Raw genomic sequence first — 17,606 nt, 5'->3', positions numbered from 1 at the left:
TCAGCTTCCTGTGTTTGTGTTAAGTTTCCTACTCATGAAGTACTTCAACACCTCATTGTAAGACTTCATGCATATGACTGTGCTATTACTTCAACAATGATTAAAGACAAACATGCCAGCATGCATCATAAATTTTCCCTCTCGACCACAACAATACTGTAGTCACAGTGAGTAGATATTACATTGTGCAGAAGCGCAACAAATATGGATTTAGTAATGAGAAGTGAGGTTTAAATGAAAAATGGGATTGAGGTGAGGGGGTAGAATGTGGAAGGAAGAGGGCAAAGATCAGATACAACAATGAGGAAATAAAATGTAGTCGTCCACGTATTTATTGTTCCACTAAAATAGAGGAATTTAGCACTCACTGAGAGAAATCCCCATCACTGATGTACAATGAGTCTTTCTTATAAACCCACGCCTTGTTTTTTTTTTTTTTTATACCTAAAACATTGTGAGCCATTGCAGGGTAATGCAATTAAAATGCCTTCCAAGCTATTTCAGGGGTGCTAATGTCACTGCTTGCCTTAGTTGGTCTTGCTGGGACGTACTCTTTACATGCTTATGTGACACCAACGCGCACACACACACACACACACACACACACACACACACACACACACACACACACACACACACGTGCAGAGTTAGTAAAGCATGACAGCATCACCTGTAGAGAGCCTTATCTCCTGCTGGTGGGCTATACTAATACACTGCACAGCCAACTCTTAATCAGTTAGGATAATGAAATAGAAATGTATCCTGTAGTTTTAAAATTCAAATTCAACCATTTTCCCCAGTTGGAAATGAAATCTATCAACATTAGCAGCTGTGGTCAGATTAGGTGTGTGTTGATGAAGGATTTAGATAAGAACGAGTGTGTGAGGCCGGTGCTCAGCTCTCACACAGGGACGGCTCATCTTAATGGGTCCAGGGTCTTATCAGAGGAATCTAAAGAGCTCCCTGAAGTTCACCTCAGTTTAATCGCAGGCTTTTGTTTGACACTTATATAGCACAGTGATGTACTTGGAGGCAAGGACCATTCACTTTCACAACAGTGAAAATCATGGGAAATACATTCAGTGAGTCAATCTTGATCTTGATGAGTCAGCTGTCATTGTGAGCAAAGAATCCAGACTGATATTTTAGGGAATTATTTGACATTTTGGGAAATAAATTCGAAATCAAAGTTTAAAAACAATGTGTCATAGTGTTGCCATAAAGTTATCTAACTCTCGATCAGTCTGCACGAAAACAAATGAGCGCATTTGTATTTTGCACTATTCCTTTAAAGGATGATTATTTTATTACATTATATTATTTTAAAACAGTAATGTGTGTCTGTGTGTCAGAAACCCGTCGTCTCAGAGTCTGTCTGTCTGTCTGTGCCCGATGAAGACAGATCCACTATCCTGTTTGAGCGTTAGTGCTCTGTGGTGAAGAGGGCAGGACTGGTCGTGGTCGTGTACAAGTCTAAAGGAGGAGGGAAGGAGAAGGGCAGGAGGCATAGAAAGGTGGTCGAGATCTGTGGTTGTGGCCTGGGATAACGACTCTGTTACAGGTCACGGAGAAGAAGCCCACCCGCGTGCCACAGCTCCCCCCAACATCAAACATGCCATATTATGTTGATCTATGGAGATGGCTGGACAGCACTTTCAACTGAGTCAGGCCAGGTCCATCAAAGGATTTATCTCTTCACAAGATTAAAGGGGGTCAAGGCGTCTGCCAAACAAAGGCTAACTTTGGGGGTCAGCGTAGGTCCTGGACTGAGAGATTTACACTGAGACAACCTTCAGATCGTAGTGAGACCAACAAGAAGACTCTCTGACATCTACCTTGAATCTAAACAGTTAGTAAATTCAGTTAGCAGTCGGATAGCTCACGATCACATCACGATTACCCATAAATATAATTTCATAGGCATTTTTCTCAGCAACATCATCTCACATTAGCACATACTTTCTGTCATTCTGTGAGGCAGGCAGAGTTAAAATTATTCAAAGCCTCCTTTATATTTCTGACATGTTCCTGGCATCTTCGTAGATTCCACAGTAGTGACGACACTGCTTTTCGGGCTCGTTCGGTCGGTTATTTTTTCAGATTTTCTTTTAAATGCTACTCTGGGATTTATAGTTAATCATATGTAAAAATTTGAGCTGCATTTGTGCAAATTTCTGTCAGATCCAGTGACTTGTTCCTGTTGCTTTGACCTTTGCGCTCCCTCCTATTAGTCACTTTGTAATGTTTTCAGTCTAGGAATGCAGGCCTGTTTTACTGCTGCACTGCATGCTTGGGATAATGACCAGCTAAATGCCAAAAATAAATGTGAATGTGCAGAATTTGGATCACAAGTTGAACGTTAATTATTAACAATGTGTCTCATTTTACTGTAAACAGTTTCGAGCTTTCTCTTCTTTCTTTTGTCTACCAGCTCTTTTGTAGTTTGCACGTTAGCCAAGAGCAGACACGTAAAACGATTTGACCATAACTTTTCTTTTTTTTTTGCCCAAGAATTTCCTACTTTTGTATTTTGCTCCTTTTAAGAGTATTAGCCAGTGTTTTTGGTAACATACTTTACTGTTTTCATTCTGTCTCACAAGGAAAACATTCATTTATATTCATTTGGAATTGAGTGGGTGACAGACATAAAGTGGGCTGGTGGCAAGATACGATCAGGCACTGGGACAAAGTGGGCTCTCTCACATGAAAATGGAGGTTTCAAAGAAAGGGGCATGCCTTAAATCATGGTAAAAATTCACATACCATGCAATACATCTCACATGGGAATATTTGTGTATTTGTGTCGGGTGAAGCTACCAGAGAAGTGATTTGAAGAGGAAGAAAAGACTTTAATTTGAGATGTTCCGCTGAAGCGAACTCTCTAAATATGTAAAATATCTTATATCAATACATACATCCATGCCACTGATTAATACAGTCACTACAAGGTATTAATTGGCAGCCATTTTCAAATTCTTAAATAATAGTGAACATGGATTCAAACTCTGAATGTTTTTAGGCAATGAGCAAATATTGCAGTCTTTATTTTAAGAGTGTGTGTGTGAGCGTATATGTTGTGTGTGGTATCTGGTGGGCCATGAGCATACACGCCTATCTGCGTATGCACATATCAGTATTAGCACAGTGTTGCTACGTGCTTCACCACCAAGCCTCGCCCATAGTAGGAGGAGAGTACAGGGCAGGGTCAACACTGTGTGAGCCAGAAGAGACGCTGTGCCTGGCACCGTCACACACACACACACACACGCACACACACAAACACACACACACACACACACGCAAGGCAACCTTGGAAACTGCAGCCAAAGCAGAACAGAATGTACATTAAGGAGGTTGTCTCTCTCTTCTTATTATTTCTCTCCATAAACCTTACATCCTAACCACAGAGTTAGGCTACAGTCTCTAAACTAAAGTGCTAATTCGAGGTGAAACCCTGCTCTTCCTCACTTATTATACTTCTGACTTCCTTCACATTTCAGCGAGCGAGACGCAAGAAGACGTGCAACTGAAAGATGTGGCTTAACTTACACTTCTACCAGCAGTATGCCATTATCAAGCGTTCGCCCTACTGCTCCCTTCCTCCCTCAGTCACTGTCAGATAGTTTTAACATTCAAGGTCACATGGCTAAACTTTGCCTTGTAAACACCCATTGCAGGATTTTACCTTTGTGTTAAAGGTCCTGTTTTAACAGTGCACCCAATGAGTAGCAGATGAGGGGAGTTGTGTATGTAAGGTTTTATAGGTGTGCATGTGTCAGTGTCAGGTGTGCCGTCATGTCGGCCTTGGAGGATCTATTGCAGATCTTGGGACTTTAGGATTAGTATGAGGAGGAATAATGCTCTGTTTTACAGCCAAAATGCGAAACGTTATCCTTAAAGGTAACTGACCCACAGACCACAGACGGATCTAAAGCCAGGGATGCCAAAGAAAGGTCAGTTTGACTGTTGTTCCATTATGCACTAAAAAAGGGATCCACTTATTCTGCTTTGTTACAACCTCTGTCGTTTTGGATTCTTGTTGGCACACAGAACATGTCATTACCGAGATCTAGGAGGATGATGCTATTGATAAATGTGTTTTGTAAAATATCCTAGAGCCCTAAATTGTGTGCACATTGTATAATTTGACACTTCACTATATACTTTGAATGAATGCAGGAAGTAGTGATGAAATTGGAACTGGAAATTGGAACTTAGTTTAAGTGAATCTATTCAAGTAGGTATTTTCTAAAAGTACATTCAGAGAATGTACAAAATTGCATCTTTTTTTTTCCTATCTGTGCTGAGCTGCACTGGAAGGAAGAAGAATGTAAATGTTCAAACATAATCCACTTAATTTGTCCAACTCGGGCAGCTTAAGCCTCTATTAAATGTTGGATAAAAAATTGAACATTGAAATTGCATTAGGAGGAAAGCTTTTCAAAAGCCAATATAAACACAAGGAACGGTGTTATAAAGTTATGAACCCAATTAGTGAGCTTACAAGTGCTGGTGTGTGCATTTTATTTCCTCATTTCCCCCTGCTTTCAGTCTTTGTGCCAAATTGCCATAGAGACGTCATGAGAGTGGTATCGATCTTCTCATTTAACTCTTTGTCAGAAAAAGAATATTTCAAAGAATATTTCCCAAAATGTTGAGCAATTCCTTTTACCAAAAATTAAGGTCAGACTTTAAAAACAACACGACCTAAGGTGTAATAAACCAAAATGTATTTTTAGAAAATCACCATCCTGGTGATCCAATGTTCATTGTCCTATGTCATATCCCTCTCATCATGCTTCTGCATCTTCCACTGTTAACTATTTTGTCTTATTCATATTTTAAGAAGGTGTTTCTAAATATGCACGTTTCAATTCTGTCTTAATCGTATACTCACCAATGTGTCTCAACAGCTCACAATTGTCAGCCACTTCTTCCTGTTATGGATCCCTGCTGCTGTTGATGAGAAAGAGTTGAGGGAGAGAAGAGAAAACACAAGCAGCAGATTTCAGGCATTCTACAACGCATTAGGTCATGAGAATTGGAACTAACGCTGTTTAAATGATGAAATGGCTCACCAAAGGGACCTCGACTGAGGTCCACACAATTGGTCACCATGAGGTCATCTACATCCAAGAGGAGAGAAGGAATGATAAATACGGCTCCACACAATTATTAAATTTCTGTGTTCTTTTTCTTTTCCTCCGGTCAACAGTAAATGAAGGTCTTGTGAATTTGTTTAGGTTTGAACATGAGCTTGGTCTCCATGTGGGAATTTGATTGTGACAGACACCCAGAGAGCGACAAGGGCCAGAGAACAGAGAGGTCGTAGCCAGACATCAGAGCTATTTTTGTTTGTAGAAATTCAGAAGTGGTCCTGTTACCCTGGAGGCGGCTCGTGTTTTCCATATAGCTCAGCGACTTGGCAGGCCTCTGTAGGGCCAGTTTCACATTGAGCCCCCTCCTAGCCCTCCCCGCCTCATGCTCCTCTCTCTCCCCTGAATCTTCCCCACCCTTTTCCTTTCCTCCCTCTATCCTCCCACCATCCTCCTCTCACCCCTAGCAGGAAAACGCTCGAGTTCTGCAATGGAGACAGAGTGACTGCGCAGGCGGCCTGGCAGATGCACTGAAGATAAGTTTGTGTGCGTAAGCTGGGCCGCGACCCTCTGCAGCAGGACATTGACCAGATCCTGTCAGTGAGAGGGCAAGAGCTGGCCCTGCACCTCCTCTGCTCATTTGCTTCCATGCCCCCACCACCACCACCACCACCACCAATACTGCTGTCTCCACGCCTGGCTTCCCCAGCAGCTCAGTAGGGGCCAGAGGGGAGGACAGGCCCCATGGAGCCAGGACCTTCCTCTGGGATTCAAGACTCCTGCCCTGGACACATCGACACCTCCTGCATGCACAGTAGAGCTCCCACAAACACACTTACACATGCAGTCAAAACTCCATCAAGCACACAATAGGTCCCCCAAGATAACTTCCCCTGTCCCGTGGAAAGATAATGGATAGTGGTGTGTTGCAGGCTTTGTGACAGAGACGCCAAACCTCTTGTGAAAACACCATCCTTCATGCCAAGTCAGCACTTTTTTGGTTTCTTTTGTCTGTGAAATAGTTTCGGCGGAAACGTCTAGGCTGGAAATGTGAATGATCTGCCATCTATAAGCATTTCTGATGGCACCAAGTGGTCCCTGAATGAGAAGGGTGAGGTTTTTTGAATAGTCAGGGTTTTTCTTGACCAGGCACACAACAGTTTTTGCTCAAGTTTCATGTCAATAATTCAGAGACAGGAAAGGTACTTTGGACAAAAGACATAACTGGTTGTTAAGGTACAGAAACAAGATCTGACTAAACTGAATCTAAAGCAAAGATGATGGTTTCTATACAGGGCCTTGCCAGTCCTCCCACATCTCAGAATGCCAAGCAGCACCAGTGACATCCTGACTCCATCTAAGCACTTGGGCCTCAAGCACCGTGGGCAGAGATGAAAGAACTTGAAATGCCATGGGGATGTATTGGCAATTTGGCTGCTTTGAAGTACAGATAATTGAGCTTTGACTAATTTTTATCTCCTCCTGTGACTATATTTAAACCCCTAAGCACTGGCTGCTGTCATTTAGATCTTGCCAGCAAGCGAGTGGACAGATCTCTGTGAACACAAATCATGTACAGTTCACTTTAAAGGGTCATTATAGTGGTTTTACATGTTTTAGTCTGTTGAAAGCAAATCACCAAATACTTTACACCACAAAATGTATTTTAAGTACTTTTGCAACATATTCATTGCATTGATAAGAAAAACTTTTCTTATGTTCACTGTGATGGGATGCACTACATGTCAAAGCCAATTAATTAATTAATACAAGCTGATATGATTCAGTCTTTGAATCTGAAGCTTTATCTGATTCATACAAGCATATTATAATTATATTCTTGGGAACAGTGCATCATTATTACATGTAAGGTGAAAGGAGACCATCTTCCTCTTAAAAACTAACTGGTATAGGTCATCTGTGGAAAAGGTTTATTATGACCTGTACATATCTTATATAGTTAGGTGACTAGACAAAGATGAAAGAAAAGTGACATAACATCCAAAAGGACGACATTGTGGGTGGATTCTGTTTCAAAATGAGTCACTGCTGTTTCTTTTTCAATCAGCATTATCTTTTTCTTTAATACTGTAATCACAGTGACAAAAGTCATCTGGGCCAAACTGTGATTGACAAAAGTTGTTTTTGTGACTAAACCTAACTAAACCATGGCATTGTGTTTATTATTGTAACTACAACAATAAAGGTCTGGTTCACCTGCTGGAACAGGAGATGCTCTCATGTGTCATATGAGAGGGAGAAAATGACTTACTTGGCTAAATGGGTGGAAGGATTTTTGTGACTATATGTTTGCTAACACGTTCTCAACATGTCAGTGTTTTGAAAGTAAACAGTTTGATCTGCTGCCCCCAGGTGACCAAAAATTTATTTTTACATAACATTACACTAGAAATGAAGAAATGACTCCTTTTGCAGTTGCTCATGTGCCCTGACAGAGTGACCAACTGTGCTTGTGACTCAGATCACAGCATTTTAGAAAGAACATGGATCCATAAAGCCTGAATCACCACTAAAATTCATCTCTCACCACACAAACTCCTCCACACGGAGCAATAAGAAGCTGAACCCAGCACCTCATAGCTGGGAGGTTAAACCTAGTTTGTCATCAGATTCCGATGGGAGGAAGGGATGAAGACATTGTGCAAAGAGCAACGAGGCCTGTTCACAGGGAAGCTCTGACTCCTACTGACACCTCTTCTTAGAAATTTCATCAGCAATTCCCTTTGAAATGAGGGGTTTCACGCCTTTCGGTACATACTCCTCTTCCTGGTTCCCAGAGAAAATCAATTATGTTGCGAACCTTGAACATAATCTATCTTTGCCCCCAACTTATCATGAAAAACAAGTTGCTCCTAGTTTAAGGATAAGTGCAGTACAGTATCTAACCTTAGTTGACATTTTTAGCTAGAAATACGCTCCAAAATGTATTTGACAGAGTGAGTTTGAATGCAAAAGTGACCCAGAGTCACTGAGGAGCACCGGCAGCAGTGCAGAGATATTTCCCTGCTAAACGTTTTTAAATGAGTTTCATCCTTCCAGCCAGTCAGAGAATAAAAAAAAAACCTGCTTGATTAGGATGCTACATTCATAGCCCGAGAGGAACAATCTAATTTATTGTCATTTCATAACGACACCTAGCTGATGTGCTGAGCAGAGCGTGGTAGAGCGCAGCAGATGGTACGGGAGAGCGAGGGGTGGAGAGCAGAGTGGGTTGAGTCCCATGTTAGTGCTAGATTGAGCTGTGTATTGCAGCTTTAAGGTGAGTGACTGAATCAAGAAGTTTTGCAAATACACTTATTCCTTTCCGTGCCAGTTGGAGTTAGTACAGACTGCATCTGTCGACTGTCAACTGTCACGAACCATCCAGCAGCCAACTAAGCTAACCTCTTTCTCCAGTTTAATATTAAAAGGGCAGGAAAAGGATGAGTGAGAATTAAGAGATGAGAGTGGTATAAATACTCTCATTAGGTAAGTGAATATGTTAATTTGCAAAAATGTCTGACTATTCCTTTAAAATCTATTGAACTATTACACCTTATTATCCAGAAACTAGATGTTTCTTGTGCAGCAATGAGAGACAACTAAAGGAATCACAGCTATTGAAAGCAGACACCTCTTGCTCACACGTGGCATCATATTAGACAGGAATCATTTCCAGGAATTAGTGAGAACTGTATTGCAACAAAACAGATGGTCTACAGGAAGCAGCCCCTTCTAGGTGTATCATTTCTCAGTGGGGCTTTATTTAATTTTTGTGCAGCATTTCATTGTGACATCAAGAGAATGCTAGAGAGGTTCAAATGAATGACTTCATGTTTTTATTATTAAAATATGCATTACCTATGACCATTGGGTAACTGGCCACTGACAAACTAGAGTTTAAAGGAGTACTTCATTCAAAATTGGAATAACGAAGCCATGTTTACATTTGCTTAGATTGGTTCGGTTGGGAGGAATACAATTACAGCAAATATGTCATACAGTGTGTGCTTTGTGTTTCCTAAAGACAAATGGCCTCACTGTACAATCCAAAAAGTCCAGTTTGTACAGCGAAGTTTTGTCTGTCTCCACAAAATTAATATTATTGTAGTGTTTTGTTTTTTAAAACATTGAGCTTTTGGTGAGTCATTCCTTTAAATGGTATAACCACTGTACGTCAACAAGAAAGAGGTCATGGAAGCAGATTAGTCCTTTTGAGCCAACCATGTGGTGGAGCTTAAGAAGTGCATTTGTGACATTGCTCTTCAGGTGCTGTGGTCTAAAAGAGTGATGACAGATGTAATGTTAAGTACTCCCCATTGTCTTTCCATGATTTTCCTGTAGCATTGCAACTCATGTGAAAAACTGTGATTCAGAGTAAGGATTGTCATAGCATGATAATGATTCACACTCAAATTCTCAAGTGCTCTGGTGATTTTGTACTAAAACACATATCTTCATCATACTTTGCTTCTGTCTCTGGGAAGTTTAATAAGGCTTAATTATCTCCAAATATGACTCTAACAAATATATTTATAAATTCTACAGTCTGATCTGAGGAGCCTGCATCATATTTTGGATGATGTTTCAATAGTTAGATAATATGTAGGTCCTTCTCACTGACAAGATATCTACTTTGGTTTTACTTATGTGGTTTCCAACCGGTTTTGTCAGATTTATTTAATACCCTACACTGTAATATGCCTATGTTCATGTCTGTATGTAAAATAGAAGAACACCAGTGATAAACTATGACCATTTCCCCAACAGCCGTTTGTTGAGGTTGTGCATTTGTTGTCAGTTCACTGTATGTTGCAGACATCTTGCTTTGAGACATCTATGGTTAATTTGGTTTGTTTTCTGCTGTCATAATAATTAATGGTGCTTTTTATGGGAAAATGTTGCACCATAACTCATATACTTCATTTTCAATTAGCATGTGAATAACCATGTTCTTGAGGGAGTGTCTTGTTACAATTAATGTGCTGTTCCTTTGCACGGTGCTCAGTGATCCCGGGAATATGCGCGGTGTTCTTAAGGACTTGTCTTTCAGCGTGATCGAATTTTATCAACAACGTTAAAAGACTGAAGGAATATTACAAATATGTTGGGTTACTTCCCAGATTAGAAATGATATTAAAGTTGTTTTTCCTTCTGACACAGAGAGAGGAACATTAGTGTGACAGATGTGGCATGTTTGCAGTGGTAATAGCTGAATTATTCAAGGTTTCACAGAAATACTGTACATCTTTCCTTAATCTGGGATGAAATTACTGTCACTGAGAGTGTGAGTTAAGCCACATAAGATTTTGGCAAGAATATTCTTCTTATATGTGTCTAAAGGAATAATATACATACACAGCACGTATGATACAATGGGTAAATTCATGATTATACTTTCAAGAATAAGTAAAGGCACTGCAATTTTCTGGTTTTCTGAATAATGGGTCACTAAATTTGATCTATTGACTATGCAGACAACGTGACAGAATAACCACAAAGACGTTGCAAGAACACTGAATGTCTCAATGATCCTTCCATTAACACCTTTGAGACTGTCATACGAGCCAACGTCACCAAGCTCATGTAGTAATTATTGTTGTATTGTTGCTGCATTGATACCAACCATCATCAAAAATACAATTGGTAATGCATCAGAAGCTATGTGTCTTCTTCTCTTGTGCTAGGCAGAGCCAAAACATCCTCTATCTTTCCACTATTTTACATCTAGCTATAGGAAATTCCAGGTCAAGTGAAAACAAGAAGAGAACAAACAGTCCTGGCGGCCGCCAACCTCTCAGTCAAGACTAAATATCAAGTAGAAAGAAAGTCTGACATCAACATCCGCTGACTAAACATAGCGTAGGTAAAATATTGTTCTCTGGTGTTTACCTTCACACACTGGCGGCCTTTGAATCTCTAATCCCTCTCTTAGCCCTCAGACAACACAGGCCAAGCCGAGCCATTGTATGGAAACCTACCTTGCTCTCTCAAGGTGTGTGATTAACCCCTACTGTACATAAGAGTAAACACGGCATCAAAGACAGCCACAGAGGGTGTCTGCAGGTGACAGGTCAGTCGGAGGTGAGGGGTCAGTCACAGGCTGGTGGAGAGACCACTCTGTGCAGGGATGGAGAAAACTAAATGAAAGCTGGTTGGCTGAGGTTTTTTTTTCTTTAACTAATGGCTCCTTTCTACCTCTGCTGAAATTAAACTGTTGCCCTTTAAAACCAAATAGTCCCAATGTGCCTGATGAAAAATGACATTAGACGATAAAGTGGACAAGACGTATTCATCACAGGACTGGCTGAGAAATGTGTGGCTCTGAGATAGGCAGTGATTTTGAGACGCTGTTCTTGTAATTTATTTGTCTAACTTGCGAGAGAAAAGAGAAAAGAAAGTCTTCACTACATACACGTTATATGTAAAATATTTAAAGCATATCCAATATCAATACAAATTGCCTGTGATGTTGAACAAAGAAGAATGCATGGACAAACACAACAAGACATGCTTCATAAAATAGGGTTTTGTTCCCATAGCTTCCATGCAGGTTTCTTAATGTTCCAGAGAGTGAATTCTTTGCTTATTGTCATTTACGTGTTTTTCTTTCTTTATTATTCTTTATTATGTTTCTTTATATTTTTAGTCTAATTTTACACTAATCTCAGTAAATTGTTCGTAGTAAACATCCATTACAGAGCAGCATGCTGGTTCAGCTTTTACTTCCCCATTTTAAGATTTTAAGTAGATAAGATGATAAAGCTAACATATCAGCTACTTACAACTTATCTGACCTTATGACTGCCTATGTTTTTTATAGTTCACCTCAGTTCAGTCACAATTAGGAGACACATAGAGATCTAAGCAATTCATTATATGTCATTATAATCACATACTGCTGTCTTAATGAATAGAAATGAAGCCCAAAAGTGGAATAACAGGACCTAAGTTTGAAAAACCTGAATTAGTCTCTAATTCTTGAAACAACTGAACCAACTCCATCTGTTAATGAAGACAGGAAGATACAGGTGAAGCTGTCAAGCTGGAGTTACAGTCTTGGAGAAAAATGCTCCTGACATGCTTATATTGTAGTATTTGCAGTATGAAAATGAAAAGCATTTTGCATTTGTCCTCTTCACTTTGCTTTCCATGTCTCTCTGTGTTTTTCATTTATTTCTCATTGGGGCAAAAGTTCTATTTAGCATGTGCCGGCATCAGTGTGGGGTAAAGTTGAGAAATGATGTTACGTTCAATAAACATTGGGAGAGTCGGCACAAAAAAATACTTACCACCTACAAACTTTGTCCCAAGACCACACAACCTGTATTTACACCTTGCATTTCTCTGCATAAACACTCCAGCTATTAAATGAACTCACACTGTTTGTGTATTGATCTGTGTTGCTAGTGCGTGCACTAATTGAGAGATTCAGAACAGGGCTTGTGCACGCCACCCCCGCTGCTCTGTCAGACTGGGATATTATTGGAGTGGCTGTCAGACGAGGGTCCAGAGCAGCTTGAGAGGAATGCAGCCTTACTGCTTGTGAGCCAGCAACAGACCCTTAACTGCAACTGCAAACCTTCTATTATCCACCCCTTATTCCCCCTAACCCCCTCAGGCCAATCAGTCAACAGGACCCCAGGGGCCATTTTCAAAACCAATCACTCTCTCTAAGTAGTCAAGAGGTGCCAGGGCTAATTATAAACAACCTATTGATGTTCTAGCAGAGGATTGTGCTAGTCAGTGCCAATGCAGTAAATGTTTGTGTGTGAGTGCATGTGTGTGTGTGTGTGTTAGGGTCACAGGAAGGTTCTGCTTGACAGAGCATTCAATTGGCCATTTAACAGACCTCACCCGAAGTGAACGCTCCATGAAGACGGCTACAGATTCCTTATGACAAGTGCTTGGATTTCGCTAAAACAAATAGCAAGAAACTGTAAATAAGAGAAAATAATAGCCCAAGTTCTGATCATCATGCATTTTTTGTGCATTTTGTGTAAACTGAAAACATAGATTTTTAATTTAAATCTACTTTAGACCAAGATCATTGTGGAATGCAAGTTTGTGACATATTCATTAAGCAATTTATAAAATAAAATGTATGAATATTCCAAATATTAATACCAAGCATGACGTTTATACATATTAGTATTAGTATTCAAACTAGATTAAGTGTGTACAACATATTTTTAATGCTGTCATGCAGTGCTCAGGCACAGCAATGCTCCAAGTTAAATGCAAAGTAATTTGCATGCCGATATTTAGCAGATATAATGTTTACCATGCTTGTGATATTAATTTACTATGCTAGCGTTTGCAAGTGCACAGTAAAAACAAAGCACTGCTGAGGCTGTAGTGTAGGTATTTTATAGTTTAGACCAAAATGGATGCGACAACTGACCAACAACCAAGCTGACATTTCCATCTCTACAACTGTGATGCTAAAAAGGATAAAAAGTATGAAAACATATTTAAAAGATTAAACACAATGCTTACAGTCTCAGGACATTAACTCCACTGTGACACACACAAAGAATCTTGTTTCACTGCTGAGGTTTGCAACTGCAACCAGTCCACTTTAAAATAATGTATTTAGGTCTAACTCATGCGATAAGGGTGCATGCTGCTGGTCTGTGCTGTGTGACGGAGACAGAGAGCAGAGTGACAGACGTTCTGCAGAGCCAAAGAGCTCCATCCTCCTCCGGTTAAAACAACAGCTTTTTCAGAGGAGCTATCGCACTATGACACATGGTCTGATCCAAGAGAGCTGTATTTATTTTGGTATGGGCTACATTTCTTTCCTTTAAGTAATGAATTAAGAAAACACAGGGCCTGGCGCTGAGATGTGGAGATGTGTGGGAGAGAGTTACAAGTACTGTCTAGCTGCAAAAAGGAATGGAGTTGGGGGGTTGGGGTGGACATGAGGTATCCAAGGATAGGAGCTTTCCCTTCATCTTCTCCTCCTTTAATTTTTTTTTCTTTTTTTTGACCCTGCAAACTTTCTCTCTGTTGAAGTTTTCAGTCCTCTGTCCCAGATAGACAGCCAAAATTGGGAGGACTGGATGAAGTGGGAGACAGAGAGTAGTGGAGTTCAAGGGAGTAGGGGGATGTCTTGAGAACAGTCAAAAACACTTAATGCCAGAGAGAAGACAGCATCAGTGTTTCTATACTATGCTTTAATATATGAGTCTGCAAGCGCTTTGTTGCATGGGCTTGTACAGTATGTGTGTTTGCAAGTGTGTAGGATATCAGTTAAGGTTGGTAACGGGTCAGCCAAAGCGATTCGGGAACAGTTCCCTCCTCTGCACACCCTCTACAGAACAGAACACCTTCTGCAGAGGGGTTAAATAAATGTTAGTGATGTGATAACCAGCCTGTTTATTGAGGGGCCTCTGGAAGGACATCTAGTAGGCCTGCTTGGGCTTCCTCTTTGATGATGTCATGCCGCCAGTCCACCAAATCAGGCATCTTTTTGCTGCCCACCAGTTCTCATGCATTACTGAATTTGGAAGAACCATGCTGAGTAAATTCAAAAACAATATGACACAGTCTCAAGTTTGAGAGTTTTGTCATTTCAAGAAATTTAAAAAAAAGGTTTTCAGAATCAGTGATAGTGTAGAATGACTTTACTTCAATCATTTTTTCCTTTCAGTTCAAGACCAGGACCCTATTAATCTTGACAAATAAATAAAAAGTTGGCAAACATTTTTCCTTTGTGTTAAAATTAACAAATTAAAACAAGAATCCAGCCATTCCTCACTTGAGGAAGAATGGGAAACTGGCAATTCCTAGCTGCAATATCTTTTGTATTACATTATAATTGCCATCTCCCTGCTCACTGAAATGATAACAAACATAGTAAAGATCTGCTTAGCCTGCTTCCTAAAAACAGGATTCTGCAGTTTTTGGCAGTAAGCCTGTGAATTAGCAGAAAGCTGTTTCACATTGCAGCTTCATGGAATCACAAAATATTAGAAAAATAAAGGTGTGCTGAATTTAGAGCATTTCCTTGACCTCTCCATTACAAAAGTCGGGTCATGTTGCGCTATGAACAGTGACACATGGTGACAGTAGAATATATAGATCATAGATCATTTGGCGTGAACTCTCTACTGTCAAAGATGTGCACTTTAATGTAAGAGTAATGGGACGTTAACTGGTCAACATGGTTGTGTTACAACTGGGCACATTTGAGAGCCATCTGATTTATTTATATTCTATGGTCTGCAGCTCTGTCAATCTTCCTGCACATATCGTGGATCTTTACAGTGTTTCATTACAGACACTGGCAGTAGACCCACCCACAACTTTACTGATCTGACACGAAGATATCATGGCAGAGAACAATAGATGGTATTCACCTGTTATGACTAATGAAACAAATTCACTTCCTACCGTACTTTATTCTTTAAGCAGGCCAAACTCCAGGTTTTTCTAAAGAAACAGTCACTCAGATGAATTCCAACCCTGGTTTTGCTTCACACATGCCTTCACTTTCTCATCCTTTTTCCTGTTTCCCAGAGAAAAACACAGAGGGTGAGGCCTGGAGGTGAGTTTTAGGTCAAAGTTGAAAAGGGCACCACTGAAAAACGCTGGCAGGTATTCAACAAATGTGGTGCATTTACGATAACAGTCAAGTTGACTTGGTGCCGCTGTGCACTGGCTAGATAGATTTAGGTTAACTGAAAAAAGCCGGAGAGAGCTACGAAGTGTGTCTGCTGTCAAGGTTACTTTGTAGATTTGTGTGCAGTCTTTCACTCGGTTTACACGACAATAACAAAAGCCACGTCGTGAAGTTGCCCCAAACAGCACAACATCAGTGCTGGCTCTGCGGCGGGCCAATGTTTGTGCAGTGTAAGTGAAAGCTTGACCTCATAACTGCTTAGTGTTAATACTGCAGGAATTCACTGGAATTTTGTTTTCATAAATGAGGACAGGAAAGGGTAACAGTGGAGGCATAAATCAGGGATTTTTTTTTCACTCTCCTACGAATAAGTGACTACATGAGTGCAATAATAAACATCACAGGCAGAGATCGATGCTGGATGGGCCTGACTGAGGGCACGTAGTTTCGAACCCATGCGCAGGCTGTGCCAGACTCAGGCACCAACTCTCCTCAAAATTCCCACATTATTCGGGGGTGAAGCAGGAAGAAATGACAGACACAATTTCCCTGTGATCAAACATTGTTGATCTGTACATTAACATGGCCGATGCAATCTGTGCTGGGCAGAAAATAATTGAATGTGCTGAAACTGGGAACTATTCTGAGGTATTTCCTCTCTTCAGAACAGCAGGGCAGATTGGCTTAATTAAGGACGGAAAAACAGGAAGTTTTAAAGTCACGTCTATAATTAATTGGTCGCCTCAGCCAAAGGGTCTGCCTGGTCAGGGGAGCACAAGGAAGCAGCTCTGTTGTTGTGCTCAGTCACTGGGTTCACATCAGACTTAAAACAGGTTTTGTTACTGCTGACGTTCTTGAAAGGGAAGCTCCAGCATATTATAACGAGGGTGTTTTGTTTTTTTTAAATCTCTGGCCATGAGCTCTTTTGCTAAAAACAGGCATTCAGTCATACAGATAATAAACAAGCTACAATCCCTCATGCTTTTAACTCATCATTGTGATTCAAGTGTAATCAAGTGCAAAATGATCATATGTAAAAGCGAATATGGGATAAATGAACATATATGAATGTGAATATTCAAGCACACAGAACTTGTAAGTGATGGGATTTTAAACTCATCTGCCTTATTAGACTATTCACTAGGGGAATAGACTGCAAGTACTCTGCAAATTATAAAATACTTTGCTTTACTCAAAAAGATCTGACTGCCTTAAAAAAGGAAGTTGACTGAGAATTACATTTTGCACAAACTAATACTTGAATTTAAATAACTAAAAAATGTACAGAGGACCTAGTGACTTGGGGCAACATACATTAGCTCATTGTCTGAGAGTCATCTGTGAACCCCAAGGTCAGTGGCTTCTTTCCACATGTCAAGGTCTTTGGACCTTGACAGTAAGGCTGCCATCTACTGCAGCTGTCCAAAACAACAATAGGATCAATAAAGTATGGCATTATTAGCAGCATTTCTACTAGAGATTCAAGTTCTCAGTTGTGTTTGCTTGAACAGCAAACTAAACCAACTGGGGTCATGGGAGTGCTGGAGCCTGTAACGCCTGGGCAAGAGGTTATCCACCACAGTGTCAAAAGTATTTAATTGAACTGAATGAACATTAAACCGCACTTTGTAAAAATTGTACTCGTTAATTCACTCTATATATGTCCCCCTTAGGCAGTAGTATTAAGAAATTAAGAAACAGTCGCACATATCTATTGCTATGCAGATGATACGCAGCCATATTTATCTATGAAACCAGAAGAAACGAATCAATTAGGAAGACATCAAGCTTGTTTAAAAAACATAAAGGCCTGGATGTCTTCCAATTTCAGACAAGACAGAGGTTACTTTGTTTGGTCCTAAACATCTCAGAGATATGATGTC

Source organism: Anabas testudineus, chromosome 17 (assembly GCF_900324465.2).
Source record: "Anabas testudineus chromosome 17, fAnaTes1.2, whole genome shotgun sequence".
NCBI lineage: Eukaryota > Metazoa > Chordata > Actinopteri > Anabantiformes > Anabantidae > Anabas > Anabas testudineus.
This window is presented reverse-complemented; position numbering follows the sequence as displayed.